Genomic DNA, 20,358 nt, shown 5'->3' with positions numbered 1-20,358 from the left:
TCCAGGGGCACAGCGGTGCCAGCAACCCCCTGATACAGAAGGCTGGACGTGCACCCAGCCGCCCGTCACCCGTGTCTGGGACAGTATGCACGGCCTACCTGGCCCCCGTCTCCCGTCCATCCCCCAATGCCAGTCACCTCTTTACGTAATAAGACAGCGGGCGTACCGGCAGTATTCGCAATAGCCAGAAGTCCAAGTGTCTGTCTGCAGACGACTGGATAAACAAAGGGCGGTCTATCCACAGGGAGGAATATTATTCGGCCATGAAAAGGAGCAGAGTGCTGAAGCACGCTGCGACATGGATGGGCCTTGAAACATCACCGTCACGGATCGGAACTGTGTTCTCCCAAAACTCGTATGCTGAGGGGCGCCTGGGTGGCTCAGTCGGTTGAGCGTCCGACTTCAGCTCAGGTCACGATCTCACGGTCCGTGAGTTCGAGCCCCGCGTCAGGCTCTGGGCTGATGGCTCAGAGCCTGGAGCCTGCTTCCGATTCTGTGTCTCCTTCTCTCTCTGCCCCTCCCCCATTCATGCTCTGTCTCTCTCTGTCTCAAAAATAAATAAAAATGTTAAAAAAAAAAAACAAAAAAAAAACCTCGTATGCTGAGCCCAAGCCCCCAGTACCTCACCACGTGACTGGATTTGGACACAGGATCTTCAAAGAAGTTAAATGAGGTTAGGGTGGGCCCCAAGCCGACCTGACTAAGTCCTCTGTGAGAAGAGGCAGTTTGGACACGCACAGGGACTCCAGAGAAAAGACCATACGGGGACACAGCAAGGCAGTGGCCATCGACAAGCCAAGGAGAGAGGCCTCAGGAAAAACCAAACCTCAGCCTGGACTTCCAGCTTCCAGAACCGTGGGAAAATTAATTTCTGCTGGTTAGGAGTATTTTGTTACGGCCACCAGGGCAAACTAACATAATTACGCTAAAGGGAAGGAAACCAGACACAAAAAGTCATGTACCATATGACTCCACTGACATAGAATCTCCAGAATTGGCAAATCCATAGGCACAGAAGGCAGATTTGTGACTGTCGGGGCAGGGTGGAGGGGAGAAGGGGGAGGGACTGCTTAATGGGGACGGGGCTTCCTTGAGGAGTGATAAAAACATCCTGGAGCCAGACACAGGCGATGGTTGCACCACACTGCGAATGTGCTAAATGCCACTCAACCATGAGCCGTAAAACGGTTGGTTCTATATTATGTGACTTTAACTGCTGCCAACCCCATCTATACCGGGCTGCAGGACCTCCCTCTCTGGACCTCAGTGCCTTCATCTGATGGGCCATCTACATGGTCGCTCAGTCTCTCATTCTCCAATGATCCCAATTGTTCTCGATGAAATAGAAACTTGATAGTAATTACTAGACTAGAAACAGCTCAAAGCAGGGACAGTGGTTCATCCCTGTATCAGCGGAACCTACCAAAGCATCAGGCACGTACGAGGTGTTCGATATCTGTGTGTTTGTTGAAGAGTGGTCTGACTACAATGACCCAGTGTGGCTCCCATCGTGGACTGGAAGGGGTCCACTCCAGGAACCACAGGGCCCGGACGTGGGCCAATCCGTTGCTTCATCTGTAAAATGAGGGTAACACCTGCCTGTCTACCTTGAGAGGTGCTAATGAGGATCGAATCAGATATGAATAAAAACGCTCTTGGAAAGACTGCAGTCCTCCACAGCCATCCAAAGACCAGAATTTCTGAGTTGTTCTGGCCCACCCCAAGGTGGATGATTAAGATGTCTGAATAGACTTCCTCTAATCTTGACTGCTCTGGAATCTGGTCTCCATCCCTCAGTTTCCCCAGCAGATAGACTACATCTCTCCCGCCCCCAACCCAGCACCCACACAAAATGGGGGCAAGGGCCCTAGTTGGAACAACTGAGGCTCCTGACCCAGGACTCTGGTGAGAACGGAAACGGACATGCAGACCATCTTCTGTTCAGTATGGAAGCTCGTCACGGTGATGCATGGAGGGAGCCTGCGGGGAGAAAGTCAGGGAATGGGTCCTATGTTGCAAGGCGAGCTCACGTGGCACGGCACGTGCAACTCTGGGATTGCCACATCAGGGCTGGCATCCTGGCCTTTTTCTGTTCCCCTTACACTTCTTCCTTCTCCCAGTGGAAAGCATTCTAAAAATAGAGCTAAATCAAGGCCAACAAGTTTTAATGCAGCTTTTGGAAAATAATGCCGGCTAAGTGTTGGAAACCCCCCACAGCTGGGCTATACTCGGGCACCATGTTCAAATGAGAGCACAGGACGGTCTGTCGTCGCCGGTGGTAAGAACACACTGTGGCTCCATGTCCAGTTCTCGGTGATGCTTTTTCAAAGCATCCGAGCATGTACAGCAGGCGCAGCGGTTAGGGTACAAGACGAGTGTACTCCCGACATTCAGCTGGCTTCTCATAGATGGAACATCTCTGGCCACTGGGATGGGTTTGGTCATCACACAGCTTTAAATGGATTTAACTTCAATTATTTAGTATTTAACTTATACCCATAACTGATCACCGGGAGCACAGGAAACGCTAATGTTGAAATAATGAGTTAATGAGAACATGATAAGCCTCCGTCCAAAAAGACATAAGAACCTACTTTAAGGGGTGTTCTACTGGCCAAATGTGGAACAATCTGAGCAGCAAAATGAGTGATAACAGTAATAGATTATAATCCCGAGAAAAATGAGAACCCCCAAATCCATTCAACTATTTATGGAAGGAAGGAAGGAAGGAAGGAAGGAAGGAAGGAAGGAAGGAAGGAAGGAAGGAACGAGGGAATTCAGGAGATGAGATCCCTTTTCCTTTTGGCAGAATGCCAACTAACCAAGAGAGAAGGGAAGACAGAATTTGTGACTCATCACTTGGGAATCACCACAGTAATTATCATTCCAGACAAGAATCACCAAGTGACTGAAAATCTGAGAAGAAACAGGATATATGCAGAGTCTCAAAATCTCTCTCCACGAAACACGCATCTGTTACAAAGAAAGAATAGTAACGTGCAGCAGACAAGCCTGACAGACATCATCCTATGCAAGGATATCAAGGTTAATATCACCAGAAACGGGACCGGGCAGTATCGTGTGTCTCCCGATTCGATAAGCTGAAGACACCACAACTTCTCAGGTAAAATAGAGAACCTGGATCTAATCATAAAGAAGCAACAAGCCCACCCTGAGCGATATTCTGAAAAACATAAAGGGCCTGGATCCTGAGGAGATACAGCAGGCCTGTGTTCATAATGGTGTTAACCACAGTAGCCAAGAGGTGGAGACAACGCAAATGTCCATCCACAGATGAATGGATAAACAAGACGGGGTCTACACGTGCAAGGGAGTATTAATATTATTCAGCCTTAATATGGAAGGAAATCCTGCCATGTGCTGAAGCATGGATGAACCTGGAGGACGTGATGCTGAGTGAAATGTGCCAGTCACAGTAGGACAAATACGGTCCGATTCTACTTCTCTGAGGTACTTAGGGCAGGTGGGTGGGAGGGTTGGACTGATAGAGAGATGGACAGATGGACAGATGGGTGGGCGGATGGGTTAGATCGACAGAGAGATGGAAAGACGGACAGGTGGGTGGGCGGATGGATGGATGGGCAGAGAAGAAATGAGGGAAAGAGGGAAGGAAAAAGAGAGAGAGAAAGGATCAAGCAAATAGGGTAAAATGTTAAGAATTGCAAAATCTGGGTGAAGCCTAACCCGGAATGCTTTGCACCATTTTTGCAGATTTCCTGCAAGTCTGAAATTATTTCAAAACGAAAACTTACAACCCAAAAGATGTTTAAGTTCACGAGGCGCACAAAACGGTAACGATTCTTCCGGACGTTCACTTCCCAAGGATCTTCCCCAGATTCAGAAGCTGTATACGTGGGATCCACGTTCTTCTACAACAAACCAAGACATCGCTAATATTTCAAAACCTCATGTTGAAAGATAACTTAGGGAAGGGCAGTCTTTTAGCGGGACTGACTGCCCAGGGCGCTGCCACTCAGGAAGAGGAGGGGACGGGCGCTAGGGAAACGCTAGCAGTCTCTACCACAGTATCCTGTTCTGAGGACACCATTTTCCAACACACATCTGTCAAGAGATATACATTCATGTGTTATACGTTATTACATATTAACCAAGTGAGAAAGGTATTACACTTTGCACTGGGTCAAGATCAGTGATGTTTCTGTACATTCACTCCCCAACCCTAACACGGACAAGGCCATTCTGGAATCTATCTGTTGAAAATTCACGTTGCCCTTGACCTACTGAAGCAAATCGAATAGCGTGCGTTAATTGTAAGATATAGGAAGCTAAAGCTTTAGTTCAATTTGCATAGAGACACCGCTCATTATGTGCCTACAGCCCACCCCACTTCTTCCCGGCTGACTGACCCTTGATTTGGCAGATGGGGGGGAGATAGAGATCCCTGATTTCACAGAAAGCTGCTTTCCATGCTGACTTCTCCACGAGGATAAGCCATGATGGGGCTCATCCGCTCCCCCTCGCAGATGACAGTGTGGATGGGACCATATGACCAGCTCTTTATAACAAACAATACCTGACATCCCTCTGGGGAAGCCGCTCTCGGTCAGGCTTTCTGTTAGCTGCAGCCGAAAGCATTCCGAACCGGCGAACACATTGCGGGTGTCATCAAAATTTTACTAATGCGAACTTTGTAGTGAAAATGTTAATCATATGATCGAGAGTAGTGTTACCTAAAATCACTTCTGTACTGCACATCACCAAAAGCTTTGGATGTCGGCCTCACGGCATCCCTGAACGCAAAGTAGGCCGGCAACGGCCTTACTGGGGCCACCCCAGAACATGCAGCCGGAGGTCCTGCTCTTGAAGGATAGTCAGCAAGACGACGTCACCGTGAAAGGGGTTCCAGAGGGAGAAGCTGTCGCTGCAAGGCATCCAGGCGAGGTCTGGCCCCACGGAGTGGCTTGGCTGGGCCCTCAGACTGAGTACGAGTCCAGCCACACCAGAGGGAAGACACATGAGCCCAGAAGGGACAGCGTGGAGGCTCCGGTCTTCCTCCAAGGCCCTCCTCACCCCTTCAGTGGCCGGTTTGTACGGGCTGCCCTCTCCACCCTTAACAAACTTGCTTTCAGAAAAGAATCTGCACCCCCTCCCCGTCCAATCGTCTCTGACTGCTAAATGGCTCAGAGCATACCCTCTGCTGTGGTGCCCCACCTTTAGTTTTTATCCAGGCCTTACGCACAAGGAGGAGGTTGAAGGAAGAAAGAGCAAGTCAGGCACCACTGTACGAGGCGGTGCGCACTTGCCTCTGGGTAGACTTGGGAATGGCCTCTCATGGCTTAGGTCTGTTTCAAGGGACTGGTCTCTTCCGGAGGGATCCGGGAGCCCCTCCACCGCCTGCCTTCTGGAGGGGTTCCCCCTTCCCTGCGGACTTGAGGGAAGTGGGCGGTGTCGCTCAGCGTCCTGGCCCAGGGATGCCCCAGATCACTGCCTGAGGAGATGGAAAGACACCCCAAAGACGGCAGAGGGCACAAGGCCGGGCTGGCAATGGCAAAGACGTGTGGGGAAAGCCGCGCTCACGCCAAGCAAGAGGGAACTCTCCGGGCATGGAGAGGCAGAGCCCTTCGCAAGGGCGTCCTTCGCTCTGCAGAAACCAAGCCCCCTCACAGAGAGAGAGAGTGAGGACCCTTTCGGTGACACGCTGCCACAGCAAGTCGTCAGAAACTCGTCACCAGGGAGGAAGAAACAGAAAGATAAAAGCCAGAGCACGTGGATGTCAGAGGACACAGGCGGTGTCACTGTCAGTGTAAGTGAGTTCTTTGAGAACCGCAATGCACCATATGTAAGATGCGCTCCTAACAGCCAAGTGTGGGGACAAGGAAATTCTACACAAAAGTAGTGCGAACGGGATCTTAAATTTTCTAAAACTTATTAGGTATTTCTACACATCAGAAATGATACATCTTGGTGGTTGGATAATAGGTAATTTTCCTTTTTTAAATGTTTATTTTGAGAGACAGAAAGTGAGAGAGAGAGAGAGAGAGAGAGAGAGAGACAGAGAGAACGCACGCAAGCAGAGGAGGGGCAGAGAGAGAGAGAGGGAGAAGGAGGGGCAGAGAGAGAGAGAGGGAGAGAGAGAGAGAATCCCAAGCAGGCTCCATGCTGTCAGCACAGAGCCCGACTTGGGGCTTGATCTCACACCCATGATGAGATCATGACCGGAGCTGGTATCAAGAGTCAGATGCTAGGAGCACCTGGGTGGCTCAGTGGGTTAAACCTCCAACTCTAGATTTCAGCTCAGGTCATGATCTCATGGTTCATGAGTTCGAGCTCCACGTCAGGCTCTGCACTGTCAGTGCGGAGTCTGCTTGGGATTCTCTCTTTCCCTCTCTCTCAAAATAAATACATAAACTTAAAAAAAAAAAAAAAGAAGGGAAGAAAAGAGCTGGACACCTAACCAACTGAGCCCCTCAGGCACCCCGAATTTTAATTTTCATTTTCGCTTTGTGTGTGTGCCTTCCTGTATTTCAAAATATTTTATAGTAACTATAATATAATATTCTAGTAACTACTTTATAATCATAATAGCAATCAATCATCATTAAAACAGCTACCATTTATTGAGCACTTATTCTGGGCCAGACCCTGTGCCCAAGTTTTGCAAATGTTTTCCCAACAACTCATTGGAAAGTAATAGTGTCCCTACTTTCAGAGAAGGAAATCCAGGATTAGAGAGGTAACACTCTTATACCAGGGTCACACAGCAGGGATTCCAATACAGATTAGATCTGTGCCCTGCTGGCCTCCAGAAACGAAGTCTTTTTTTTTTTTTTTTTTTTTTTAAAGAATATACATATAAATCTGGCAAAGGAGGCAAGAAAGGCTTAGAAGGGCACAGGTCTGCAATGGAGAAGGTCTGCCGGAAACCTCAGGCAGGAAGGGCCACCGGGAGCCCCATGTCACTCCAGAGGAGGCGCTGCCTGGGAGCACCCCCCCCTCAACTAACCGAATAGCAGCTGACATGTATAAATGAGGGTTCCTTCCACCAGGTCCCACAACTGAGAGATCTCTGCGTGTGTCTCTGAGACGCTGCGTGCACTCGTTTGAAGAGCCCGTGGGCCAGCTCAGCCCTTTCCATATGAAACAGAAGAGTGGACCGCTTGGTCCCAGGTCACGTTGTGACCTCTGGGATGCTGGAGACATTGTACAACTTGGATGGCTCTGCCTAAAACGATGAGCCTCTCAAGTGATTCATAGTTCAAACTGGGTATCACCCGTGTCTTATGCAGGAAAGAGGGGCCAGAGGCTCCCGACAGTGACTGCACTCCCGGAAATGGAGCCAAGGTCAGAGACATCAGCTCTGGACGCTGTAGCATCCGTGTAAAGTGGATGAGTTGAGCCCATCCTGGGATGCTTCGTAAATGGATTAAGGACGACACCAGCGGGCTGTTTCTGCAATCCTCCCCAAAGCAATGAGAACATCAAATGAGGAAGTACGGAAGGAGCTGGAAGGCCTTACAGGCACACAGGAAGTGTGACGCTTCACAGGGAAGCCCTCTGGGGCCCTCTGGTCACCGAAGTATTCCTTCCACTAGAGTCCGCAGGAAAGCCAGACTTGGCCTCCTGGCTCTTTACATCAGCTTGTCTATCTCGGGTTTCAGGAACCTGAGATGCCAGGCTGCTATGCTGGGTAACCTGTGGGGGCTGGGGGAGTGAACAACGCAAAGCCGATCGTTTAGTCTGAACCACAATATAGATTGCTGGCTTTCCACATCTGTGCTGTGTAAGAATCTTCCACGGAAATTTTTAAAAATACCGAGTCTGTGAGGCGCCTGGGTGGCTCAGTCGGTTAAGCGACCGACTCTTGGCTTCGGCTCAGGTCACGATCTCACGGTTCGTGGGGTGGAGTCCCACATCGGGTTCTGAGCTGCCGACTGGAAGCCTGCTTGGGATCCTCCCTTTCTCTGCCCCTCCCCACCTCAAAAAAATACTAATAAATAAATACCTAGTCTGTAAACCCACGCTAGACCTATTAGATCAGAACTGGTGGGTGGCTTTCGGGCTTTGCAATTTGATAAAAGCTTCTCTAGTGAGTCCTGAGGCTAGCCAACGATTCCCATTCCCCTTGTCACCACACCTAGCCACGGCCCCAGCCACGCGCTGAGCTTCAGGCTGGCAGTACAGGAATAGGGAAGCCGCACAGAACACCTGACCGCAAATACCTGCTACCTTGTTGAGGGATAGATGCATGGGAAGAACTTCCCGAACAAAAGCATAGTGGGGTCTGGAGGTATCCCGGAGAGATTTCGGAGCAAAAACTCGAGGGTCTAGAACAAGTGAACCCTTTGGAGTTGATGCTCCTGCTCCGTCTGCCGCTGATTTTTCCGTGGCTTAGGACAAGCCATTTAGCTACCTTGAAACCTTTTTGTTTGTTTTGTTTCTGAGCATGGAGAACGGGGTGGGCCTTCTCTAAGAAGGCTGGATAAACTCTTAGGATTCTGAACTACTAGGTAGTTTCCAGAGAAAATTCCTTCCCGCCTGCTATCACGGGGATAAAAAAGTCCCCTGAGAGGTCACTTATCCCACCCAGGACTTCACCCAACAGACAGAGAGAACACTGGAAGTCCCCGGTGGGCGCGGCAGGTGTGGCCGGAAAGGGCTGAGTCCACTGGGATGGGAAGGGGTGTGTGTGCCCGTGTGGGCACACATCCGCACTCAGCCGTCTCCACTTCCTAGGCCTCAGGTGAACGGGACGGGTTCATGGGGACAGACAACCACTCTGGCTGACCCCGCTGTGCAGCAAGCAGGGCCCCAGGGGCACCGGTGAGGTATTGCACTGTCTGGCAGAGACCCAGCCCTCTGCCCTCCTGGCCCTGGACCCAGACCGGACGTCGAACCTCACCCACATCTGAGCACAGTCCAGGGGTCTCCCCTCCCTCTCCCTCCTCCGCTGGCTGCACTGTCAAGGCTCCCTATTCCCGGCCTGCACCGGCGGAGGCCAAGCAGAGGACTAAGGCCTGGGGGTGCCGAGCAGGGGGCTTCTGCCCTGCCATTTCCAGCTTACTGGACAGAAGCCTCCTGCCCTGCCAATTCCGCTGCACCCTCGAGGGAGGTACAGGGTGCTGGTGTGGAGAGCTGGCCCGGGGGGAAGGTGGGGAAGGGGCCGCACCTGTGATTCAGGAGCCCCTGCTTGTCCCGGAAGTGGCATCAGGATTCAAAGCTGCCCCCTCGCACGCCGCACTCCTGCACGGTTACTTCTCCTTCCTCCTCCCCCCCTCTTGTTCCTGACACATGCATGCACTACCCAGTCTCCCTCTCACCAATCACACTCTGTTCCTGCATCAGAAACTTCCATGAATTCCAACTTATTGAACTCTATTATGTGTAGGAGGGGAAAAAACATCTGATCAGGGAAATTCATACTAAGATGTGAATGGCTGCATTTCAGTCGCCAAGTAGCTTCTGAATTTCTCCATCCTCTGGGAGGAAAACCAAACGAGTCCATCAACCCTGTCAGAGTTTACTGAAGAGCTAGGAAATCGGTCACAAGGGGAGCCACCACAGAACAACGGAGGGTTGAAGTACCTCCGTGTAGGCTGAGTACCAGAGCCCCCGAGTCGCCTCCCAAGTGCAGGAAACACAGCCCCTCGAGAGCATGCGGTCCGGGCGCTCCCGCCTGCCTCCTGGAGCCCTAGCCAGACGGCAGCCACAGCTCCTGGGCTGCCTTCATGCCCGACCTCATCCCAACCCGTGCGATCTGCTTCCTATGTTTAGATTCCAGGTTCTGCAGCTCAGATAGATTTGCAAACCACGATCTGCTCCAAGCCATCGATTTTAAGGAAAGTGGATCCAGACTGAGGTTATTTGCTGGACATACTCACAGGTAGTAGGTACTAGGACCAGAACCCAGGCTTCCTGTCACCCAAGTCATCTGTTAAACAGAAGTGTTACATGTAAAAATGCACAGTTTGGGGGGGCGCCTGGGTGGCTCAGTCGGTTAAGCATCCGACTTCGGCTCAGGTCATGATCTCGCGGTTTGTGGGTTCGAGCCCTGCATTGGGGTCTGCGCTGACAGCTCAGGGCCTGGAGCCTGTTTCGGATTCTGTGTCTCCCTCTCTCTCTGCCCCTCCCCCTGTGCTCACTCTCTCTCAAAAATAAACATTAAAGAAATGTAATAAAAAAAAGCAGTTTGATAAATGCTCAAAACAAACACACCTCAGTAACCATTGCTCAGCTCGAGAACTAGGTCATTTACCAGAACCTGAGAGGCCTCCCATGCCCCTTGCCAGTGCACACCCCCAGGGTAACCAGAATCTTAACTTCTAACAACACGGATTAATTTGTATGGTTTGGACTTTGTATCGGTGGAACAGCACATTATGCGTTCTGTTGGGTCTGGGTTTATTCACTCAATATTTTGCCCAGAAGGATCTTCCATGTTGTCTCTCGCAGCTCAGATTCCTTCATTACCGTCGATCTACACTACTGCATTGCATAAATACACTACAGCTTATTTATGCACGTTGATGGTACCTTGACTTGTTTCTATTCGGGTTGCGCTGTTAAGTAATGCTGCTGGGAACATTCTCGTACATGTCTTAGTGCACACGTGAAGGTACTTCTGTAGGGTTTCTACCAATAAGTGGAGTTGCTAGACCACAGTACGTGCATCCATTCCGTAAATACTGCCAAATGGTTTTCCAAAGTGATTGTATCAATTTTCACTCCACATGCGAGTTCCTTTTCCTCTGTTCTGGTACGGAGTAGTGTAAAACAGGTTTAGAGTAACATCTGACTATCGCTTTGATTCGTATTCCTAGATGATTAAGGAGGTCGAGTGGCTTTTCATTGCTTCCTGGCTACTGGAGTATCTTCTTTTATGAATATCATAAAATATGTTAACTGTGGGGCGCCTGGGTGGCTCAGTCGGTTGAGCGGCCGAGTTCGGCTCAGGTCACGATCTCTAGGTCCGTGAGTTCGAGCCCCGCATCGGGCTCCGGGCTGATGGCTCAGAGCCTGGAGCCCGTTTCCGATTCTGTGTCTCCCTCTCTCTCTGCCCCTCCCCCGTTCATGCTCTGTCTCTCTCTGTCTCAAAAATAAATAAAACGTTAAAAAAAATTTTTTAAAAAATGTTAACTGTTTCCATGATAAGCTGTTTTTGGTCTGCTTGGTTTGTGTTTTTCCTTTCTCCCCGGTGACTTTTGTGGATCTATACATGTGGGAACAAAACCCTTTCCTGAGTAAGGGCTCTGGAGCCAGACTACCTGGGTCACTTTCCAGCTCTAGCAGTAACTGGCTGTCATTCTGGGCTGGCTGAGTCCTCTCCGGACCCCCACGGTGCCGTCTGTAAGGTCGGATGAGGGGAACAAGACCTCAGAATGCGTCAGTGAATGAATGCACGCCAGCACCCAGGACAATCTGGGCACATCAGAAGTGCTCAACACGTTGGGATTTTTACCGCTACACCTAGCATTCTGTCCCCAAAAGTGCCCAAAACCGCCAAGAAAGAGGAGGGCACATCGCAAGACTGAGACGAAATTTCACAATTTGTCAGTCACGTATCACCACCTGAATAGCGGCTTCATACTTCTCCCTGCTAAAAAGAGACCTTGGCCTCCTGTGTGGAAACCAAAGAAGAGGTGGCTCTGGGGTTGCGTAGGGAGGCTGGGGCCAACTCATCCCCACTGAAAAGAAACAAAACGGAAGCAGTCCGCGAGGACACAAGGACCACGCTCCCGGGCACCATCCGCAAAGGCTGCGGAAGAGGAATGCCGTGTCCACGCAGCCGAGGACACCCCCTGGCTCCCCCAGGCCCGCCCCCACCCCGCCAGCCCTCTGGCCTCAGGGGACACTCACAGCCCAGGGGCCCTGAAACAAAGGCAAAGTGCTCGGTGGCTCACCCAGGCCTGCCCGGGCCTCAGTCCTTGCACTGTGGTCTGGTGTCAGCAAAGCCTGGCTCCAGGGACCAAACCGACCTGACGACTGGGCCTAAGACCTCAGGCCAGATGGCCGTCCCCAGGGCCCCTTCGCTGTACTGACACAGTAGGCTGTATGGCCAGACAGGAAGAGGTCAGGGAAGTCTCAGCTTTTCTGGGAAACAGGCCTGGGTCAGCGAAATGTGCTCTGAGACCAGGTCTACCTCGAGACCGGAATGAGTCACAGGGACCAAATCCTCTTATCTTGCACACAGGGAGACTGAGGCTCCGGGAGGTTTGCAGGCAAAGGACGGGCTTTGGGGTAAAGGCCCACCTGGTACCACCGATTCCTCCTTTCGTTCGACCTACGGGTTCAAGCACTGCCAGTCACCACGGCCAAGAAGCCCCGATCCCATCTTCCGTGTGGCGCTCCCACTGGTCATCAGCGTTTGTGCCGCTGCCTTCTCCACCCGGATGAAACCGCAGAGCCTCGCCCAGACCACAGGCCGCGCCCTTCCCACCCCTAGCCAGCGCCCACACCTGGGACACCCTGGGTTCCTGCAACAGTGCTTCGTCTGTGCTTCCCCCGCTCAGAAACCAACACGGGCTCCTGGCTTCCTCCAGGGCTCTCCCCCGCCCCCCCGGGAGGGGGGAGGAGTTCCTGAGAACCTCTCTCCCCTCACCCCTACCTCCACTCTGCTCTGTTCACCTGACCTGCTTCTTCCGCAAAATCCCTCCTCCCGTACGTTTCTGCCTTTCTCGAGCATTCCTCCAGAAACCCCTTCTCCTCCTAATTCCTACCCGTCCCGCGCGTCCCTTAGCATCCCTCCCGGCCACGGCCACCAGCTGCCATCTCCACGCTGCGGCAAACGCTGGCGTCTTGTTGGCTCCTGGGGCGCGCACGCATCTGCCGTGTGTGTTCTCACCCGCAAGCTTGAACACCCTTCCCCGTGTCCAGCCGTCTGCAGTTCGGGGAGAAAAACACACACAACCAGCAACACCGGCGGCCTTCTCAGCGAGCTCTCCGTCCACCCGGCCCGGCCCCCGAGCACAGCAAGACCACCATCTCTGCCTCTCCAGGGCCACCAGCCCGCGGGGACGCGGACCCAAGCGAGGACAGCGATGGCACGGCTTCTGTTCTCAGGTGCGGCAGGGCCGGGTGGACAGGCCCAGACAAGGCTCGATCCTGCCACAAGGCGGGGGAGGGGTTCGTGAGCTCTGAAGCGGGCGAGGGGAGGGTTGCGGTGGGGGATCGGGGGCGAGAGAGAAGGGGGCGTCCGGGGGCGGGGGGAACCCGGGAGCGTCCAGGCCGTGAGTGAGGGGCTCTGGGAAGACCCGAATGGCGGTGGCACGTGATGGCCGATGGATAACAGCCCGAACGAGGCTTACCAGGTGAAGACACAGAATCGTGGGAGAGGCCCTGTGTCAGGAGGGACAGGGCACAGGGGCCCCCGCATGCCAGGCAGAGGTGCAGGCCCTACTTCTGCTCCTCCTTCTCTGTCGAGTTGTCTGGCCTCGGGCCAACCTGCACATCGCTCCAGTCCTCAGGGCCTCGATGGACATGTCTATCCTTTTCCCCACGTCCACCAGGGTGACCCTGAAGACTCCGACCGTGCCCTTGGAAAACCACCCCTAGCGAGGGGACCCATCACCCTCCCAGTGTCCCTGGTCCGCAGACCCCCGGTCATGACCTCCAACTTAAGGTGCTGGAAATCACACCTCTTGTGGCTCCCTCCTAACCCAGAAGAAGCCCATGCCCACTGACCACTGGGTCTCTCTAGAGACCTGAGAACTTAGTGTCTGGACTGCAAGATGACTGAGCCCTGACAGGGTGCATCCACGGGGCGCCTGGATGTTTACCTGGAGGATGACCTTTCCTTTGCATGGTGTAGACACGGAGGCGGAGGTCCTTTCCCACACCCAGGGCCAATCCCTTTTGCTCCAGGACGTGTCACATTACCCTGGCTGTCACATTGTAGGCTTGAGGTAAGGAGTCAGAAAACCTGTTTTCAAAGGAACTCTCCCCGGGCCGTGTCTGGGCTGCGCGCCACAGCCCAGAGCACCGTCAGATTTACCCGGAGTTCATGTGCCCTACATAAGTAACCCCCTTTTGCAAACCGATCAGCTCTTCGCCATTGTAAGATGTCATCATGAGGCCATTGAGCTTTTTCAGACCAGAAGGGGATTCGAGGGGAAAAGCTGGATGCTTTCCAAGGCAGGATGTGGGCATGAGGGCAGGGAGCGTGGTTTCTAAACTGGCTGCATCTACCGGCCCCTCCTTTCTCAAACTAGCGCCCCCAAACCTGAGCTCTCACACCCAGAAGGCCGCTGACTCTGGGGTCTCCCACTGGGGAAACCTTTAGAGCAAGCAGGCCAAACCCATATCCAGCCTCTGGCTCAGAACAGGCTGGGAGAACCACCCTTCTCACCTCCCATCTGCTTCCTTTTGGCTCTTGGCTCAGAGGGTAAATGGTCTAAACGCTAATGCAAAGCCACAATCATGTTGGGTGAAAAGAAAAGGCAAGCCCAACTCTAAGAAATCCACTTGAAACATAAAGATGTAGCCAGTTAACAGTAAAACCCACCACACAAACATTGATCAACCGAAAAGGGAGTAAGCAAAGTCAATTTCAAAAGAAACAATTTTTGTGGGGCTCAAGAGGGACACTTGACCGTGATGACACCAGCTGGTCTGGCAAGAAGACATGGCAACTAATGAGCACGTCACGAGGATTATCTTTACTGAGTCTCAAACGTATTAATTACCATCATCTCTATTTGGGTCGGATCTAGGAAAACTTCCTGCTGTCGGCTTACTGATTTCCCTGCTGGCAGCTTCCTCCCCGTCTTTCTCTTGCTACTCTTGGTCACCCCTCAGAGACCCTTCGGCCAGTCCACCTTCCCTGCCGCCCCTTCCATGGGCCAGCAGACCCTCCCACGGCGCAGTGACCTGACCCCGGTATGGCACTCAGCAGTCTGGTAAATGCATCTTTGCTTCTCCATCCCCCTCCTTCAGGCCACCGACTATTTTGTTCATCTCCGAATCCTGAACGCTGAGTACCAGATACATGGCCTTGCGCGATGAATGCGCGAATGAGAACTTAGGTCCTCAAACACCCAGGCCTCTGGACTCTCACTGGCTCCCAGGACATGGGCAGATTTGGTTCAAGCAGAGAGAACACTGGGCACGCAGTCGGAGGAGTATGCCCTGTCTTACTACTTACAAGCCCTGTGATCTCAGATACGTGACTCGGCCACTCAGGGCCTCCGTTTCCTCACCTGCAAGTTGGTGACAGAAGAGTGGCCCCGCAGAACGGCCACGTTAAAGCAGCAGTGTTGAAATGCGCTCGGCAGATGTTGGCTAACATCAGAAGCAGCAGGTGCCGTATTACCCGTGTCACCAGTGCCACGAATGAGGGCAAGGAAAGCCAAGGAAGGCACTGACGTCCGCCAGGTACGGAACAGCGAGAGGCAACAGCTGCCTGTGTGGTGAGCACACCTGTTCTCCACACTTCACAGACATCAGCTTTTCTCTGCTGCACCCAGCACCTTCCCTTTCTGTGAAGTGGGGTCCAGGTGGTGTCTGGAAGAAGCAAACTGACACCACGTGACAGGTGACAATGACACGTCCCTTATGGGAACGGATGCGGGCAAGTTGCTCCGCGGTGCACAGGACTTCCTCGCAGCGTCAAGAGCAAGGCCCTGGCGTTCCAGGAAAGGAAAAGCCAGAGCATCTGCCCCCGACCCCCTGGGGGCCGCTGGGTTTCCCTGCGCGTCTAAGACGCCAAGTGCGAAACTGCGGCAAAAAGAGGAAAGAAAAACATCAATCTCATGCCTCCTGGGTCAGTTCCAACCACAGAATGCAGGGCTCCAGCCCAGAACCAGGGAATCCAAGTGTGCATGTTAGCAACATCGTCAACCATCCTGCGCGTCCACATTTGAGAAGCACAGGCTGTTTCCCCGCCCGGTTTTCTTTGACCACAAACTATTAGCTCTCAAAAAGGCAGTTTTTAGTTGTAAATTATATACACGTGCTGCTGTGCTGTTATACTGTATAGATCATAAAACTGAAGCCAAAATTATATGTGTAAAAGGATGCGCTAAAATAAACAGAAAAGGGAGCTGTAAAAGTACTTTTTTGGGGGCCACAGAAGGACATGGGGTATGCCCTGTCTGTCCCGACTCCTGGATTAATGGAACTGGTACCAGTAACCTCTTTTCAGAAAGTTCTTACTCCTCTGTCCCCGCACCCACCCAGCTTCAAGGCCACCACCTCCTTACGCTCCTTCTATCTCGCGATGCCCCCCACACCCCACTTTTGTTCTAATCTTCCCATGTGGCATCATCAACAGTCCCAGGAGTTTTTGTGGCTGTGAGTTTCTAGTCCCATTTAAATGGAGATCTCCTGCACCTCACTTGCGGGAAGACTAAGAAAAAAACATAAAGGAGGGGCCGAGGGGAGCAGGGCAGAATCTGGGAGATTCTGGGGATTCTTTTTTTATGTTAAAATACTTAGTGTTCTTTCTCATTTCTAGATCACCAAACGACCAAGAAGTCGCTCAAGATAAGGTGATAGTCAAGAGCTACAGTGGTTTTTAAATTGCTTCTAGGCATGCCACCACCACTGTCCTGGGATAAGCATCTATTTCTGGAGCTCTGGTAAATGTGACTCTTCTGCTTGAAACCAAAACCATGGCCTCCTCATTAGAGAACCAGAGGATGGGCCCCCAGGGCACACAACCCCCAACCCCACCCTTCAAAACCACCACAACACAAGTCCAGGAAAATCGACGCAAAAAAGAAAATTCCCCAAATGTGACTAATTTAAGGTTCCTACAAATAGAGAATAGGAAGTCTTTCCAGGGAGCAAGCCACACATACTACCGATCGATAGTTCAACGTCCTTTCCCCAAGACGCTGGGAGAGGCTTGAGGAAATGCACATCCATTAAATAACTATAACCAACCCTCCCCTGAACCTCCCTGAGCCTTGTGGCCAATTTCGTACGCAAGAGCTCAGCAGCTGAGATATCACCCCGCAGCGTAACACGCAGAGGGTACCAAATTGTTCCCGAGTATTTTCAAAGGCTCTGCACACTAGCAAGCTTTTGTCTGGACTACAGCAAACTATCCCGTTTCTCCCGGCCCCTCGGGCGTCCCCACACCAGCAGACAGCAGGGGCAAGTTCACCTCCAAGGCAGCCTAAGGCACAGATACGAAGGCCCAAGAGCGACAACATCAAAAGCCGCAGGGGAAGACGGAAGACGGGAAGGGGAAGGGGAAGACGGTTCTGCTCAGGGTCTGCTGACGCCCCGCCTCCTACCCCTTCTAACCAACCGCACTGACTCCGCCCACCTTGGAGCTGCCTTCTTCCTCCATTCTCTAAAATTGAGACCCAGCTCTGCTGGTCGCCACCAGAGACCCCATCACAATCCCACGGGTAGAAGAATGAGAAAGAATGGAAAAAGTTCTGCTCCCCAGGCACGTGGCCACCCAACCAGCTACCTCGTGGCAAGAGTAGGAGAGGGCGACCAGCCTAGTAGAGAAATGTGGGGGCAGGAAGGAGAGGTGTCCCGCTAAGGACCACTTTGGGAGGGGCTGTCCTGGGTGGGAGTCAAGGCCATGCAGACTGCCTGGTTTGAGGACCAGTTAGCACATGGGGCAGGGGCACCTGCTGTGCCGACCACCCATCCTGGAGTCCTCCAGCCCTTTTAAGCTCACACGGAAGCGGTGCTGACAGCAACCACGGAGCGGTCACTGCGAGACTGAGGGCTCCTTCCGGTCAGGAACAAACAGCCGCGGCGCCTGGAGCACCAAGCATATGCCAGCATTAGGCATGGTTGGGGCCTAATCCTCACAACCACCCCGCGCCATTGACAGGTGAGGACACTGAGGCACAGAGAGGTGAAGGAACTTCTCCAAGGTCACACAGCTCCTACCTGGCTGGCGTCTGAGCCCAGGAAGTCTGACGTGCAGAGCCCAGAGACAAATTCTCATTCTTGCTATCCCTCCCTGCTGCAGCAAGAGCCTGAGGGGTTCCATGTCTGCCCCTTATTCATAAATACAAAGATGGCAGGGTCAGGGTGGTGGTGACCAGGGAGCTGTGCTGGGTTGGGGGGGGGGGGGATATTGGGGTGGGGACAGCGAAAGGCCAGGGAAAGAACAATGCATCTGAACTTTTGCTCCTACCCTCTCCCTAAGTTTAAGCCTTAAAGCCCACCATTAGGATGCCATCCCTTGAGTTAAAGATCTTTGAGATCAGTTAAAACGAAAACTGAGCTACGATCCCTTAAAGAATCACCGTTAAGGAAGGATCTGAGAGAGGAGAGAGAACGCAGGAGAGTACTTGCGGGCAGACAGACACAAATATTTCACCTTCTCTGCATCACTGCTTAGATCTTAATCTTATATGTAGGCACTGCTTAGCTGGGCTGGACTGGCTACCTGGGAGATCTCCGCGACCTTAATACCCCGGAAGCAGAGGACACACGTTAAGACCCAGGAGATTAGGAAGGAATAACCAGAGACTTACTGAAAGGAAGGTACACACCTTCTAGATCTCTGAAAATTATGTCCAGGGCAGAGAGGAGACCACTCTGCTTCCAGCCAATTCCTCCAGGAGAAGAAGGCTCAGTTTGGTATTTTCTGGCTGGGTTTTGATAAGAAACTGTAACCTGGTCTGCTGGAGAGCCAAGAAAAACCAGATATTGCCTCTTTATACCCATTCCATACTCCTACCTTCCTTCCAGGGATGCTATTATGGGTTTGTTTTGGACAATTCAATACCTGCACACGAGACAAAAGGAGATTCCTAAAGACCTCTTGTGAAGCTATTAATTCACAAAATGACTCACGAACTTCGGAGAAAGTTCCCTCCTGCATGCATCTGCCCTACAGGCTCAAGGTCAGCAGTATCAGACCCCGAGGGCCACAGCTCGAATCCGAGCAGCCCAGGTCCTTCCCTCCTGACCTTTCCAGACACCATACCTGGCACTGCCTAGAGGGCCGAAATGAGCCCAGGTTACTCGCGCATCTACTCATCTGCTCCTCGGCGCTTACTGCCCTGGTCCCACTTTTAGTCTGGCCTAGGCAGAAAGGGCTGCATAAGGGAAAGGGGTATCAGATTTGAAAAAAGGAAGGGCTAGGAGGCAGTAAGGACGTTGGATGACAGCTGGATACTGTGATCACATTTGTTAAACTCGAAGTCAAGGTTATTGCTTTAACCAGGCGGAGAGCACTCACAGGCACAATGGGTAAGAGATGTACCCTGCTGGAAATTTTCACTTGCTGGGAGATAGGTGGCCTCCTCCCTCTGGCATCCTCGTCTGGCCCGGGGCAACCTCCCTCTTCAACCCAAGTAGAGAATCAGTGACACGGCTAAACACAGCTGAACGAATCCTCCAGTCCACTGGGTTCCAGCGATGCAGAAACTCTTTGGCACTACGCCCAAAGTAACCCATTCCATTAAACAAATGCATCACGAAAGGCAGAGAGCAGCTTTGCAGTCCTAGCAGATCGAAATTCCAATCGTGGCTCTGCTATTTTCTTACTGATACATGCAAACACCTAGCTGTACCTGGTTCCCGGGGAGAACCCAACATTCGTTCCTGCCCTGTCTCTGTAATTGACCTGAAATTCACCTCCTGTAAACAGCTCTGTTCTGTCCCCTAGGGCAGCACGAGACCAGTCAAATCTGATCACATGAGTCTTTCAAATACTTGCAGACAGGCTCACAGGCCCTCGGGGCCCGTCTGGTCGGAGCTAAACATCCCCAGTTCTTTAGGCACCTCTCCTAGGACTTGGTTTCCTGACCCTTCACCAGCTGAGTCACTCTGCAAGTTAACTCCAAGCCCTCCTAAGGAAGAGTCCGTTACAGCCAAGGTCCCAATTCATTCTAGGCCATGGGGCCGGGACCAGTGGGGAGGGGAGCGTGCCCCCAGCTTGTGGTCAGAGCCTGGGCCCCAAACCAGGGGCTGAGACAGCTTGCACCCAGGAGGTGGCTGCTGTGTCCCGGGACCACTGTGGCCCTCAGTAAGGCGTCATCGCGCAGCACCTGTGCCGGCTGTTTACTGAGGTTGCACAGAACATCATGTCCACGATGCTGAGAGCGGGGAAAAGCAGCGTCGGGCACTTAGAACTATGTACTCCCCAAAGATAAAAACACTGCGTGCTCTTTAGCAACCTCCCGCGTTCTTTCTTTTAACGTGTCCCGGTATGCCCTTCCCCCTCCGCTGCGTGCACCAGCGTCCCAGCCCCGCCCGACCGGATCGTTCAGCCACCTGCCGACCTATTTCCTCTGGCGCGCTGGCAGCGCACCGCGCTCCCAGACCTAATGGTGGGGGGGGGGGGGGGAATCCCGGCCAGCAGAACGAAAACAGGCCACGGGGCGGAGAGGGGGAAGGGGACAGAGCATCCACGAGGCGCGCAGCTGCGCCGGGTGCACGCCGCGCCCACGTGCCGGAGCG

General features: G+C 52.6%; 1 protein-coding gene across 1 annotated transcript in view; it reads right to left on the bottom strand.

The window, feature by feature from the left end:
• The window catches only part of PFKFB3 (6-phosphofructo-2-kinase/fructose-2,6-biphosphatase 3), a 72,474-nt gene that overhangs the window by 32,940 nt on the left and 19,176 nt on the right, over positions 1-20,358 (bottom strand). The window lies entirely within an intron of this gene.

Source organism: Acinonyx jubatus, chromosome B4 (assembly GCF_027475565.1).
Source record: "Acinonyx jubatus isolate Ajub_Pintada_27869175 chromosome B4, VMU_Ajub_asm_v1.0, whole genome shotgun sequence".
NCBI lineage: Eukaryota > Metazoa > Chordata > Mammalia > Carnivora > Felidae > Acinonyx > Acinonyx jubatus.
This window is presented reverse-complemented; position numbering and strand designations above follow the sequence as displayed.